Below are 15,154 nucleotides of genomic sequence, written 5' to 3'. Positions count from 1 at the left end.
TAAGTTTAGGTTTTAGCGGTTTTGTGTCATTGAAAAAGTTGTTTGGTATGCTGGAGTCCTTCTCTTGAGAGTATTACTATTCTGATTAATCCACCTAGAAGTGAGAGTAATATCAGTTTTTTTTCCATAAGTGAAGATAACGTGTTGATGTCCTTAGCAAAGTTATAGAAAATGTCATTATGAGAAAACTTGCCGAACACGCTTTTGTTTTATCTGCTTAATTTTTAGAGATATTAGCCATTTTTTGTGAACAACTCCTAAACATCTGTTTAGTTGTAGTAACTTTTTCTAGATATTTTTCGAAATTTTCAAATCTTTTTCAAAGTTGTACTGCATGAATAACGGATTATTTCTTCCAAGTACGTTGAAATGTTATTTGAAGAATTTTTGAGATAATTTATGATTAAAGTAAATCCGTATTTTAAATTATTTTGACGCAGGAAAATTTGTTTTACAAGCTCAGTTTGTTCGAAGCAGTAATAAGAAAGACAAGAGCCCTTCTCTTGAAAATATTATTTTGTGATCAATTCACCTAGTAGTGATATGAAAATTCATTTTCTATCATATGTGAATATAGTGTACAGAAAGTATTCATGAAAGTTGTAAATTCGGTCATAAGAAAATTTACCGAACAAGTTAGTGTTCTATCCTCTCGATTTTGAATTGTATAGAACATTTTATGGAAACGATCAAAATGTTGTGTGGCTTCGTGGTCGTACGGCTAGTGTCACCAAGCATTTAGTCGCATCGTGCTGAGGAGCACGGGTTCGATTCCCGCCGCAGCTGCCAGGAAAAGTTTTCGTCTGTGCCACTGGGCATTGCATGCTAGTCCCTTGTCTAGTGACGTGCTTCCTTCAAAGAGCAAATTGCTCACTGGAAGCATTAAACGTGTCCGTGTCTTTTAAACTTAAAAAAAAATACTGTAAAAATGTCATTTTGATTCCGGTTTCGTTATGCTCCATACATTGTGCATCCGAAATAATAAACGAATAAGTAAAATAAAACTCATACAAGGAAATATGTAGAAAAAGCTGTTTCCTTCTTGAAAAAAAATATATAACGCTGTCGCTGCTGTTATTGGTCTTGGGATTCAAGAAATACGACTTGTTTTATGCACCCGAAGTTTCGACACGGGGAAAGTGACTTATTCAAGGGGGAAAAATAGCTTGAAAACGGTTTGCAAAATTATAGTGTTGTTTTGGAAGATGTTTCAGGTTATTTAAGGCACTCATTAAAAATACAGAAAGAAATATTCATCGTGCATCTATTGTAGATATCGTACAGTTAATATTTTCCAAAAACCTTTCTACTTTTAATTATTTGTTTATAGAAATCTGACTTCCAGCCTTTAAATTTACCTAGTCTAGGGTGGTCAAATGCTTTTAACAATGTGTTTTTTTTTCTAGATTTTTTTTTTGCACCGAGTTATAAATCATGCACAAGGAAGTAATTTAAGGAAGGAAGACTTTAATGTATAAGTCTTTAACTATATCCCTTGAAAAACTGTCACCATCCAAACGTCCACAAGCTACAGTGAAATCATAAATTCAAAAAAAAATAATCAAAATCTTGGTAAAGGTTTTTGAGATTTTTAGGTGATATTTTTTTAACCAAACATGATCGTTTATTTTTCAGATAAATATGGGAATCATCAGATTGCGTTTCTTATCTTGGGAACTATCAAGAAGACACAGGTATATTTTTGTTTTCAATCTGAGTTGTAATACAGAGTTGCTCAATGCCCTAATATGTATTTGCTTTTCCTAGGAGACTTGGCAAGATTACTTGAAGGATTGCTTGGGCACCTCCATAAACATTATTTTAGACAAATGGTTGGAGAAACTTCATGAAACTTTTTTACTACTTTTGTTGATGAATTCCCTTCAAGCAATGAGTGACATTTTTAACAGTTTCTTCTCTTTTTTCATAAAGTTTGTTTCTCAGCATATTTGTATTCGTCGTGTGGCAAACATAAGATACAATATGGCACATAAAAATGCAAAAAAAAAACTTTTTTTTTCTTTCCATGATAATTATCGCTTAATGTAAACGACTGATGAAGATGTGGTTACATGGTGTCACGATATAACATGAGTTTAGTCACAAAATTATATATATATATATATATATATATATATATATATATATATATATATATATATATATATATATATATAAGTAAGTTTTTATATATATATATATATATATATATATATATATATATATATATATATATATATATATATATATATATATATATATATATATATATATATATATATATATATATATATATATATATAGAGTAGGCGGCAGAAGGTGTTTATCAACTTTCGTCACAACATAGTTCCCAGGTAACACACTTGTCACAGAAGAGTCACGGTGGCGCAGGATTATGATGCACAGAAGTCTCTGTTACTTACTTCTAGCAAGTTAGTAGTTAGTATTTATTTGTTTGAAGTTAGTTACAGTAACTTATGCGCAACATAAACCTTCGCCGCCTTGACTCTTCTATGACAAGTGTGTTACTTGGGTTACAAAAACCGGGAGTATGTCCTTCACACTTTTTAATTGTTATTTTATTAGATAAATTATTTTCTTCTATCACTTTTATTATGCATCCAGCAGTTAGCATGACAGGCAGATTTGTTTTCAATTTCATTATGGCAGGGGTGCACTAAGTGTGTTCCAGGAGCAGGGATGCCAGATATTTTTTTTGAAAAATCTGTTTCACTTTTCCAAAAATCTGTATTCCATACACAATTTAGAAGAAAAATCTGTTTCCCATACAAAAATAAAATGGCTCCTCTAGCTAAAAAATCTGTATTCTATTTAAACTGTATAGGTGCTAAAAAATCTGTACAATACAGATAAATCTGTATATATGGCACCCCTGTCCAGGAGGTTCCAGGGGCGTTTGATGGAGCCCCTATGGGACTTTAGGAGGTTTCATAAGCGTTCCTTACGGTTTCAAAGGGTTTTGGAAGGTACTGCGGAGAGTGTATAATTAGCGTTTAAGTTAAAATACACATTAATAAAAACTAAAAAAAAAACCAAATTAATCCACCTAGTGGTGATAATGCCTTTCTCGTCAAATATGTTCTCACGATCTTTCCGTCGACGTAAGTCAAAGTGTTCCTGAATCCTGATATTATATTAAGAAAAGCAAGCATTTTATCAAAGCCATCATTGAATTGAAAACTTATGATGGCACATAGTCCGACGTTATGTTCAACGTATAAGCGGAGCTGAATAGCATAAGACTTCTCAGTTGACTGCTTGGGCACCTTCACTAGCACTGGAGTCTGATCAATACCAAGACGATACTAACAAGCTAAGATATAATTTTTACCCAATCACAGATCACTTTGCGCTCTTCGACAAAGTTTTTTCTGCACATTTTAGGCTATATTTTAATGACAGTTGAAAACAAGAACGATATGTAGTGAGTATAGTGAGACGTCTGTTTGTATGTGGATTTAATTTATCAAGATTTTGTTCTCTTACACATTTTTATCGCTTGCATTGATTTTATTCACTTTCGTAGTTCTGTCGAAACACCAAACGCTGGTTGTGCAACCCTACCGGTAGTCTCTAATGTGGTATGAGCCTATTTTCGAGTTTATCGTTTCTGAGGTTATTAAAAAAGCTGAAAGGTTACTTTGGATGCGGTACCGGAACAGGTTCTGGAGCACTACCGGGTCTCCCAAATATAGTATGAGACTATTTTATTGCAAACGTTCATATGGTTACGAAAGGCCAAGATTTGATTTATCTTATGCATGGGTCATGTGTAGACCACTCTCATATTCAATCACTGCCAGTGGGACACTCAGAACCGGTTTCGAGACACTACCGGTTGTGTAAAATATTGGCTGAGGCTACCGGTAATCCCCAATGTGGCCTGAGGCTATTTTCTTGCTGACCGTTCTTCGTGTTATCGAAGAAGCCGTTATTTAATGTGCTGCATACACGCGTTTAGTTCCGTTCTACATTTGACCACCTCCGACGGGGTACGTGGAACCGGTTTCGGCACACTATTGGTTTCCCAAGTAACACACTTGTCACCGAAGAGTCACGGCGGCGCAGGTTTATGTTGCGCAAAAGTCACTGTGACTTACTTCTAGCAAGTAAGTGTTTATTTGTTAGAAGTAAGTCACGGTGACTTCTGCGCAACAAAAACCTGCGCCGCCGTGACTCTTCGGTGACAAGTGTGTTACTTGGGTTTCCGCGGTATGGTCTATAATTTTTTTTTTCTAGTTAACCTTTTGTCAGGTTACCTAAAAAGTCATTTAATGTGTCGCATTTATGGGTTTGGTTCTCCATTATATTTGACCACTTCCGGCGGGGCATCCGTGATCGATTGCGGAACACTACCGGTTGTTCCAAATATGGCCGGAAACTTTTTTTTGCCAAATCAAGATACCTAAGAATCCGCGATTTTATGTGTCGCATGCATGGGTTTGATTCTTTTTTATATTTGGCCATTTCCGGCGGGACACCAGGAACCGGCTCCGGATCACAACCGGTTCAGATATGTTCTGAGAATATTTTCCTGCTTACTGTTCATCAGGATATCAAAAAAGCCACTATTTGATATGTCGCATGCATAGGTTTGGGTAACTTTTATAATTGGCCACCTCCGGCAGAACATCTGGAACCGATTCCGGAATACTACCGGTTCCGATATGGTCTGAGAATGCTTTCCTGCTTACTGGTCAACAGGTTATCGAAAATGCCGCAGTTTCATGTGTCGCATGCATGGGTTTAGTTCACTTTTATGTTTGGCCACTTCCGGCGGGCCACCCGGAACCGGTTCCGGGACACTACCGGGTCAGATATGGTCTGTGACGATTTTTCTGATTACCGTTCATCAAGTTAACGAAATTGCCGAAGTTTGATGTGTCGCATGGATGGGTTTGTAGCGTTTTCATATCTAGCCCCTTCCTGGGGTACCGATCCGGAACACCTAAATGGTCATAACTCCGGAACCGCTGGATCGATCCAAACCATTTTCAATAGGAAACAATGGGACCAGATTCCACGTCGAATGAACCGTCGGTCATTAAAATCGGTTGAGGTTTACTACCTAAAAGTGATGTGAGTTTATTTTGTACACACACATACACACACACACATACACACACACACACACATACATACACACACACAGACGTCACCTCAACTCGTCGAGCTGAGTTGATTGGTATATGTGACTCGACCCTCCGGGCCTCCTATCAAAAAGTCATTTTTGGAGTGAATATATAGCCTTTCCAGTACACTTAGTGTACGAGAAAGGCAAAAAGGTACTGCGGATTCAGGGGCGTTCCAGAGGGTGATTTAGAAGGTTTAATAGGGCCCCAGCGGTGTTCCAGAGGTATTTCAGGGTGTTTCAGGAGAGTTCCAGGATGTTTCAGGCGGATTTCAGATGTGTTTAGGCAAGGATCGGTATATTCGCCTCACTCCATTCATATTCACTCCTCTTTGCTGAAGCGAATCGAGAAAGATGCAGCAAACGGATCGTTGTGATCAAACACGCAACCCCATCACCAGCGGGAAGCGATGAGCCATCTGCTTGACATGAATATTCGTTACCATTCGTCGCAGTTTGGAGCGCAAGCGAATGAATGAATGGCGAATGGTGAAGAATACTGGTGCGCGATCGAAGCGGCTATTATCATAAGTAGAAGAGAATTTCTGCATGTAATGCATACATTTTTACTGTATTGTCGCTGAAATGCTAGATTAGCAAAGAAAATAATTCGAAAACATCAAAAATTCGTATGCACAACATCAATCGCATCACTCACGAATCGCATTCGCTTGCGATGCGAATGTGGACGAATGAATAATTTCCAAGTGTGGCTTCCCACCGTTCGCCGGAGTTTGCTGTCGTCGCTGACAAGCACACACACGAACTCAAGCGACAACCGTTCGCTGCTGACTGTCTTCGAATGGGGAAGAAGATGAAAAGTGGAAATCAGGAACCCTGTGTTTAGGAGCGTTCCAAAGGCTTTCAATGGGTTTCAGAGTCGTTTCAGGGAGTTTTATGGAGGGAGTTTCAGAGTCGTTGCATAAGGTTTCAGGGCCGTTCCAGGATGTTTCAGATGGTTTCAGAGTTTCCAGAAGCATTCCAGGAGTTTTCATAGGGTTTCAAAGGCGTTCCAGGGGATACCTCCCTGATAGCACTTTAAATCCTGAAAGGGCTTGAACTTATTGGAAAACCCCCGGAACCCTCCTGGAACTTCTTAAAATGCTTGAAACTCTGAACATCCTTGAACACCTTTAAAATTCTTAAGGAACCTTTGCGACCCCCGATAACCCTTCCAAAACCCTTCTGAAAACTTGAACATGAAAATCTGATAAATATTGCACTGTAAGTTTGGGATGAATGTACTGATAAAGCAATGGCGCAAAATTTAGCTGTTACATCTTGTAGCATGAATTCGTAACTGTTTGGATGAATTTGAAGTGTAATATTGTCATACAAATTTCGTATTTGAACAAAATCATGCAAAAAGTAGCCAGTAAACCCGTTATACACCTTTACATCTTTTGTTATACATCCAGGAAACCAAGTTTTGAAAAAAAATATTGTCAAACGGAAGTAATAAAATACATTTTTCGCTTTTAATATTGATTTTGTGATTCAAATATATCATATAAGCAGACATAATAAAAACTAACTCATTGAATTTTTCAATACCTCTCCTTTGTTTTGCTTTGCTTTTGCTTAATATAAGACAGTTTGATTGAATGAATTTCATGAAAAAATCAGATAACAGAAGAAAATGTCTTAGATTTTTTTATCAACGAGATTTTTAGTCCTACACTCAGAAATAAAAGTATACACGGAATTACTATTATTTATGCATTTTGTATCCGCATCTCTCTCACTCTCTTTCTGTTTTCATGCTATCCGCTGCTTCGTCTGGGTTGACAAATCACTTCGCTTCAACCCAGGCTAAACGGCAGATAGCATGAAAACAGAAAGAGAGTGAGAGAGATGCGGATACAAAATGCATAAATAATAGTAATTCCGTGTATACTTTTATTTCTGAGTGTAGGATGATTCATACACGTGGGCTCAGTGTACACTGTACATAAATAATTTCGATTAAGTCACATTACTTAATCATACTGAATTCCAGACCATTCCCTTACCGAAACCCCAACTCTTTCTATTTACGAGATCGTCTGTGACTCACTGGCATCTCGATAAATAGATATCAGTCCCTTCTCATTCACATAACCTGTTTCTCATCGTTCAGAGACCGATCAATGGCGCTTTAACCAACTAGAAGACGGGCTTAGTGGTCTAGTGGCTACCGCTTCTGATTCCTTAAGCCTGGCATCCACGCCCCAATGTGTGAGCCCTCTGCCAACTATATCCCACCAACACTCCGAAATCCGCATAAGTTTGTGCAGACGCAGAGATATATTCGGTCTGATGTGGATACAAACGATTGCAATCATCACTTCCTTCCCCTTCCCCACATTGACCTGCAACCTAACGTGGCAGGCGCCATTGTCGCCTCAAAAAAGAAGATCACCAACGCTCACACACTGAAGATGCCTGCTAGTCCCAAGCAGATAATCTCACTGATTCCTTGTGTGAGTGTAGCTGGTCTGGCGATACTGGAGTAGCATTTACGGGCGGTCAATTAAGCTCAAGCTCAAGGTGTACATTTAACCAACGAGGCTTGTCAAGGTCTTTGTGGCAGTCCATAATCTACGTACGCAATTCAAAATTGTTACATCGATTTCGCTGTAACAAAATGACAAAACTGCCGATGTGGTACTCAATCATTTAATAGATCAAAAAAATCAACCCACGGTTTGGTAGACCTTTCACCGTAACGCAACCCGAAAAGGTGTTCTACTCACTCTCGAGCATGTTTTAAACCCCTCAACCATTCATCCATCAGCACAGGTCGCCTGACACCTTGTTTTGGGGTTACCTATTTGGTGGACTTTCACCCCTAGAACAGGTGGTCCGTAGTGTCATTCTAAGCCGGCAACTACACGGACAAAACCTCGTCATAATAAACATCCAGCTGATCTCACGTAGTCAGAGAGGTATTTAAGAAGCGCTTTTCACACCCAACTCCCCTTGTCTCGTTTTCGCATCATCCGGCCCAGATGTCTGCGCTCCGCTCCGGATGGAACGATTTCCCGAAAGAAAAAGTTTAACTGCGAGTCCGAATAATGGCAAACATAAACAGTAAAGCAACTGCGGAAACAAACACGACGGATAACCAACCGGCCGTCTCCAGCTCCAAACGGACGGTGAGTCACAATCACAAGACAAGGCGCCCCAAGCAAACAGACGACGAGCGACCGATACCGATGGTGGAGACGCATTGTCATTCTCTTTGCTGTTCTGTTTTCAAAATCTGACGTGATGTCGTCGCTTTGATGGACGACGGGTTGACAATGGACGGCACGCTGCTGCTCGTCTCGGATGAAAGTGGATTTCCGAGAAGTGTGATTAGCATTTTTCTGGTTTTGAACAAAAGCGATGCCCTGTCTTTCTGGCTGCACCACGTAGCTCTGTAACTCCAAGAATCAGGTCGGATGAAAGGGTGAATACTAAATAGTTTTTTTTTCGATGTTTGCTCCTGCTCCCAACCAAAGAAAAAAAATGTGCAAAAAAACGAAAGGAATTAGCCTAGCCGTTCTCGCCAAGTCTGTTCTCAATTGCCTTTTGCTTCAACTAATTAGTGATTCAAGAGGCGAAGCGCTGCTTCCGAATGCAAATATTTTATTTGCACGGATGGAGAGAACCGTTTATCTCGGGAGAGTAGGGGTGAAATTCGGCGGCACTGAAGAGTAGGATAAACAATCCTTAAGTTGGCAATAAGTTTGATCTGTTTTGCCATTAAGATTTGGATTTCGGATGAATCAAAGAAGAAGTGAAACGATCCATATAGCTGAATCACGTTTTCAGCAAGACAAACAACAATGATTCATACACCAAACTATAATACCGGAACAAAACATTGCTAATTTAGAAATGTCATTATTACGTTAGAATGATACATGAAGCATTAATGGAGATATTGTGAAATTCTTAGATGTTTTTTTCAACAACAAGGTTAACAAATTTGTGGCAAATTTGTTGTGGTACAGACATGGTGGAACTAGAGAATTCTTTAGCAGCAGAAACGTGGGGATATCCTATATAAGTATAATGCAAATATCACAGACAAACAGACGTAAAACTTCGAACATATTTCGATTCAAATCATAGTCACGGAATCATGTTCGCCCAACGCTAAAAGGACTGAGTTTGACCAACCTCAACTAGGTGGCGGTAGTAGGCAATGTGCAATGGGAATTATCAGAGTGTTACGTCTGTTTGTCTGTAAAAAAAAACATGACCTTAGGATAGTTCCAGCAAATTTGCTAGCGAACTTAATGATTTATAAAAAAAAACATGTTTCATCGAGGGAAATGGAGGCTTCTTTTGTACATAATATAAAGATTTAGGAGAAACAACAGAGAATATAAATATGGCTGCCATATTGACCGACTTGAACCCGTACTCACGTTTTGAGAGCACCAATCTTGAAAAAAAAAAAACTGCAAAGCGGTGAGTCGATAAGGGGAGCGTCCAACATAGCTCTGGTCCTCACAAGTTCCTACCTCATGCTTCCACGGGTCAAGCGATGACAAAGACCGTCAGCTAAGAGTTGTGTGCTTAGCTGGTAGTGCAGCCTGGGCACTGTTGTCCTTCTGACTTCAGCTAGATTGAGGAGGTACGTCTCGAGCGTCTGTTTATCAAGGAGGTGCGGCTCAAACAGCGTCTGTTCTGGCATCCAGCGGCTGGGTATGAAATGCTCCTCCACCGAAAGCTATACCTAAGGTGGCAGTCCCACCACGGTGGATAGGGGACCTTAGGCCAACAACCTACTGTTTCCGAAACCCAAAAAAAACCGTTGCTGAAACCGAAAATGAAAGATTACGAACTGATTCAACGGCAACGACTTTTAGCGCGAAACAACGGACAACAGTTGGAACTTGGAATGTATTAATCCTGGTCCAGCCGGGTAAACTGGCACAACTAGCCAATGAGGCATGCCGTATGAAGCTTGAGACCCTAGGACTGAGCGAAGTCCGATGGCCGAACTTTGGAGAACACAGACTGACGTCGGGTCAAATTCTGCTATACTCTGGCTTACGCTCACGCCTGCTCAGCGCTCACGCCCACGCTGCGCTCATGAAGTGGGAACCTATTTATGAGAGGATAATTGTAGCCAGATTCAGAACACGGGTTCGAAACCTTACCATGATCCAATGTTACGCGCCAACCGATGCAGCCGAATTGCAACATAAAGAGAACTTGTACAGTCAACTGAATGCTGCCATGGACAAGACTCCGAAAGGTAATATCAAAATCCTCATGGGCGACTTCAACGCGAAGGTTGGTTCCGAACACTCGAACTATAAGCACGTCATGGGACACTATGGTCTCGGAGAAATAAGCGAAAACGGAGAGCTGTTTGCAGAGTTTTGTGGCAACAATGACAATGATGATTGGGGGATCGCTCTTTCCTCATCGACCAGTGCACAAAGTGACATGGGTTTCCCGTGATGGTGTCAAGGAAAATCATATCTTTCACATCTGCATCCACCGGAAATGGAGACGGAGCCTTCTTGATGTGCGAAGCAAACGTAGCGCCGACATTGCGTCCGACCATCATCTCCTAATCTGCGAGATCCGACTGCGCATTGCTAGGATCCATCGACAGGAGGAGAAAATCGGGCGCCGGTTCAACACACACCGACTGGAAGACGCTGCGGTGAAAAGGTCCTTCGTCGAGGAGCTAGAGAACCGTCCTGCGGATATTCCAGCAGGTGGAAGCGTAGAAGATCAATGGAGCGCCATCAAGAATGCCTTAATCGCCACCGGCGAGAGTAATTTGGGTGAGCAACGCACCCAGAGAAAGCAGTGGATCACAGATGATACCTGAAGAAAGATAGAGGAGCGAAGGTACGCCAAAGCCGCGTTAGAGCAAGCGAAAACACAAGGAGCCAAAGCCGTAGCCCGTCAGCGCTATTCGGCTCTCGAGAAGGAAGTGAAACGCTCATGTAGACGGGACAAAAGAGCGTGGGCGGACTCCCTAGCCGACGAAGGCGAGAAAGCCGCAAACACCGGCGACATCCTCTACGATGTTTCACATCGCCTTAGTGGGACCAAGATGAAAGCTACGATGCCTGTGGAAGACACGTCTGGACAGTTACTAAGCGACCCGGCTAACCAGTTGGAATGCTGATTCGAGCACTTTGGAAAGCTTTTTCAAGTGTCGGCCACGCTATCAACACTTCAGCATGATCCGTCAAGGGTTCCACGCATTACCCGTGTCAATACCGAAGCTCCATCAGTGCAGGAGATAGAAACAGCCATCCGTAGCATGAAATCGAACAGGACCCCAGGGGTCGATCGCATATCAGCTGAGATGCTCAAAGCTAATCCCGTAGTACTGCATCAATTATTCTGCAACATATGGGAAACCGCGACAATTCCGACCGACTGGATGCAAGGCGTCTTAGTAAATGTAACCAAAAACGGTGACCTGACTGTATGTGATAATTGGCGGGGCATCATGTTACTATGTATCGTTCTCAAAGTCCTCTGCAAAGTTATCTTAAACCGGATACAGGAGAAGATTGACGCAACTCTCCGACGGCAACAAGCAGAATTTCGTGCCGGACGATCCTGTGTGGACCATATTGTCACGTTCCGTACCATTCTGGAGCAAATCAATAAATTCCAAGAGTCTCTCTACCTGGTGTTCGCCCGCAGTTGCAACTCCAATATCGCCAGATCAGCTACATTCACACAAGGAACCAATGAGATAGCTGCATGGGACTAACAGGTATCTTCATTGCGTGAGCGTCGGTGGTCTTGTATTTTTAGGCGACAATGGCGCCTGCGTCGTCAGGTTGCTGGTCAATGTGGGGAAGGGGAGGTAAGGTTGCATCAGCACAAGCTCATGCAGATGTCGATATGTTGGTGGGAAATGTTTTATTTCTGGCACAGGGCTCATGCATTGGTCCATGGATGCCAGGCATATGCCAGGCGTAAAGTGATAGATTGTGTGAAGATTACTGTGATGCGGCGGCACAGTTCGTTTGGTTGCGTAACTTGAAAGCGTTATATGATAAATTGACACTGTGCTGTGATGAAAGTTGGAAGGAAGGGAAACGGCTTTATTCGAATCTAGCGAATCTAGCGATCGCTACGAACATACGAATATACATGAGATGTATAAGTAGGAGAAAGAGAGAGAAAGTAGATAGAAAGATACAAAGTAGGAGGAAAGGGACGAGCCAGGGATTGAACCCAGGACCTTCTGCATATGAATCAGAAGCGGTAGCCATTACAGACCACCAAGTTCGGGTTCTAGCTACCTGGTGTTCATTGATTACGAAAAAACTTTCGATCGTTTCAATCACAGAAACATGTGAGAAGCCCTCAGGCGCAAGGGTCTCCTTGAGAAAAACATCGACCTCATTGAAGCACAGTACAGGGTATTTTTGTGCAGAGTACTGCACAACGGTGTTTTGTCCGATCCCATCCGGGTCGTTGTTGGAGTGAGGCAAGGATGTATACTAACACCGCTACTGTTCCGCATCGTAATCGACGTGATCTTGGTAGGTGCGGTTGACCGTGAACCAAATCGTGGATTGCTGTGGCAGCCCATTACCATGGAATACCTAAATGACTTCGAATTGGCTGATGACGTTGCTCTCCTAGCTCAACGTCACTCTGCTATGCAGAGAAAGCTCGATGATCTTGCCAATCGCTCCTCAGCGACAGGTCTTACCATCAACATCGACAAGACCGAATTGTTGGATATAAACACGGTAAACCTTTCCAGCTTTACGGTAGCTGGGCAATCAGTGAAGAATGTTGAAAGCTTCCAAAGCTACCATGATCGATATAGGTGCACGGATCAAGAAGGCGAGGGCTGGTTTTGCGAGTTTAAGGAATGTATGGAAAAACAACCAGATCAGTCAAAGCATAGCATAGAATAGCCGACCGCACACATCCTGGGGTGGCTGTCGATAGCTACGTTAAATGCGCCAGAAAAGTTGCCTGGGACTTGGCAAACCTTTCATTGAACGACCTCTTTGTTCGACACCTGGCCGGGTCCTTACGATCAGCGGGGATGGGGAGGAAATGTTGATTAGATATTCTACGGGGTATGACTGGGTTTACGTAAAACTTGGTATTTTTCGGCTTTCAGTCACAGAAAAAGCGTTGATTATTTTAGATCAAGTTGATCTAAACAAGTTGATTCACATCGAGTGAGTAGTTACATCGATCATAAAAACAGCATAATTGTACAACCCCCCCCCCCCCCCCCTCCTCCTTTTCAAAATAAATAGGCCCTGATGAAGATCCCAGCCACAGGATCGAAACGTTGGCAATGATCTAAAATAATCAACGCTTTTTCTGTGACTGAAAGCCGAAAAATACCAAGTTGATTAGATATCTAATCAGAATATGTCCAAGAACTTTGGCCACTTCATAGATATCTGGAGTTGGAAGTTGGATGGGGTTTTATGAGATGCTGCCCTTGGCGAGAAAGCATTTTTGTAATGCATTTCATGATATTAAAAGTATGCATTATACACCTTTACCTGATTACATCAGATATAATAAAATAAACAATGAACGAAATCGTTCCATCTCACCAAATACAAAGATTTGAGAGGGGCCTATGCATCCATCTCGTACACTAGTTGACACAACTCCGGAACCCAAAATGCAACAGCTGGAAAACATCCATTTTGAGGGCAGCGTCGTTCCGCTTTTACTGTGTGCACCTTCCACTAGAATTTATCCTATTCAGCACACACTTTACTTTCTACAATATCATTTCATTTGAAAAATAGCATATTTTTTTTTTTGAGACAAACAGAATTAGAGTTCTATCAGCCGGATTGATTCAAAGCGCTGACAGGGAGCAAGCTTAAAACACGGCATGGGAAAACTTTAAAGGAATTCCTGAATAAACCTTTGGAGAAATTCCTGGAAGAATTTCAGAAAGAATGTCCAAAGAAATTCCTTGATCAATTCCTGGACTAATTTCTGGGAAAGTCCCTGGAGGCATTCCTTCAAGACTCTCTAGTGGAATTCCTTAAAAAATCACTGCAGCTATCCTAGGAAGAATTCCTGAAGGAATCCCTAAAGCAATATCTGGAGAAATCCTTGGATGAATTCATGGAGGAATACCTGAGCGAACGCCTGGAGCAGGAATTCCTAGAAGAGAAATCTCTAGAGGGATTCCAGGAGGAATCCCTTCACCACACATGCTCCAAAATCGTTCTGCACTCCTCGAACAATTCTTCCGTCGCTTTTGTTTTACGCACATGATAGTGCTCTCGGTTCATGGCTGCTTTAGAAGTCCTTTAGCTAGATCATGCCACATCAAGATTGCCTTTATCTGGCAATGTTACCTCGAGTTTGTTAAGGCGACATCCAGTTGCTTTAGTCGCTCCAGGTTGTAATGTGCATGTGGCTATCGCCGATACTGGGCATTGGTGATGATGAAAAGTTGTGGATGCAGTTTGACCGGCATTAAGGACCGGTCAGAGTCGATATTAGCGCCACGATATGTCCTGACGGCGGCAGTATCGGAGAAGTGCCGTCCATCGATCAGAACTTGGTCGATTTGGGGCTCCATGATTCCGTTTGCTGTGGTGATTTGTGTGGTGATCCCCAGGTGTAACGGGAGGCTGTGTTATGCCTAGAACACGTTGGCACGGTACAGGCTGGGTAATTCGCGTGGCACTGACCGGGCTGCGGAGTAACCTTAGGGAAGATCGGGTAACCAACCCCGGTCCAATCAACAATGTACGGTACCGGCGACCGCCACTGTACAACCTAGAACGACCAAAGCAACCGGATGTCGTCTCAACATATGCGCAAAATCTCGAGGCCGCGTTGCCAGACGAGGGCGAGCTCGATGTGGCCCCTCTAGAGGACTGCTGGAGAACAGTAAAAGCAGCCATCAACGACACAGCCGAGAGCACCATCGGGTACGTGGAAAGGAGTCAATGAAACGAATGGTTTGACGAGGAGTGCATAGCAAACTTGGAATAGAAGAATGCAGCAGGGGCGGTAATGCTGCAGCAAGGA

At 42.0% G+C, this 15,154-nt stretch overlaps 1 protein-coding gene across 6 annotated transcripts in view; it reads right to left on the bottom strand.

Annotated features, from left to right (window-relative positions):
* LOC109423306 (uncharacterized) overlaps positions 1 to 15,154 on the bottom strand; it is a 764,938-nt gene that overhangs the window by 167,823 nt on the left and 581,961 nt on the right. The gene's annotated exons all lie outside the window — the stretch shown is intronic.

This window comes from Aedes albopictus, chromosome 2, assembly GCF_035046485.1.
Source record: "Aedes albopictus strain Foshan chromosome 2, AalbF5, whole genome shotgun sequence".
Taxonomy (NCBI): domain Eukaryota; kingdom Metazoa; phylum Arthropoda; class Insecta; order Diptera; family Culicidae; genus Aedes; species Aedes albopictus.
The sequence above is the reverse complement of the archived record's forward strand: the minus strand, read 5'-3'. Positions and strand labels throughout refer to the sequence as shown.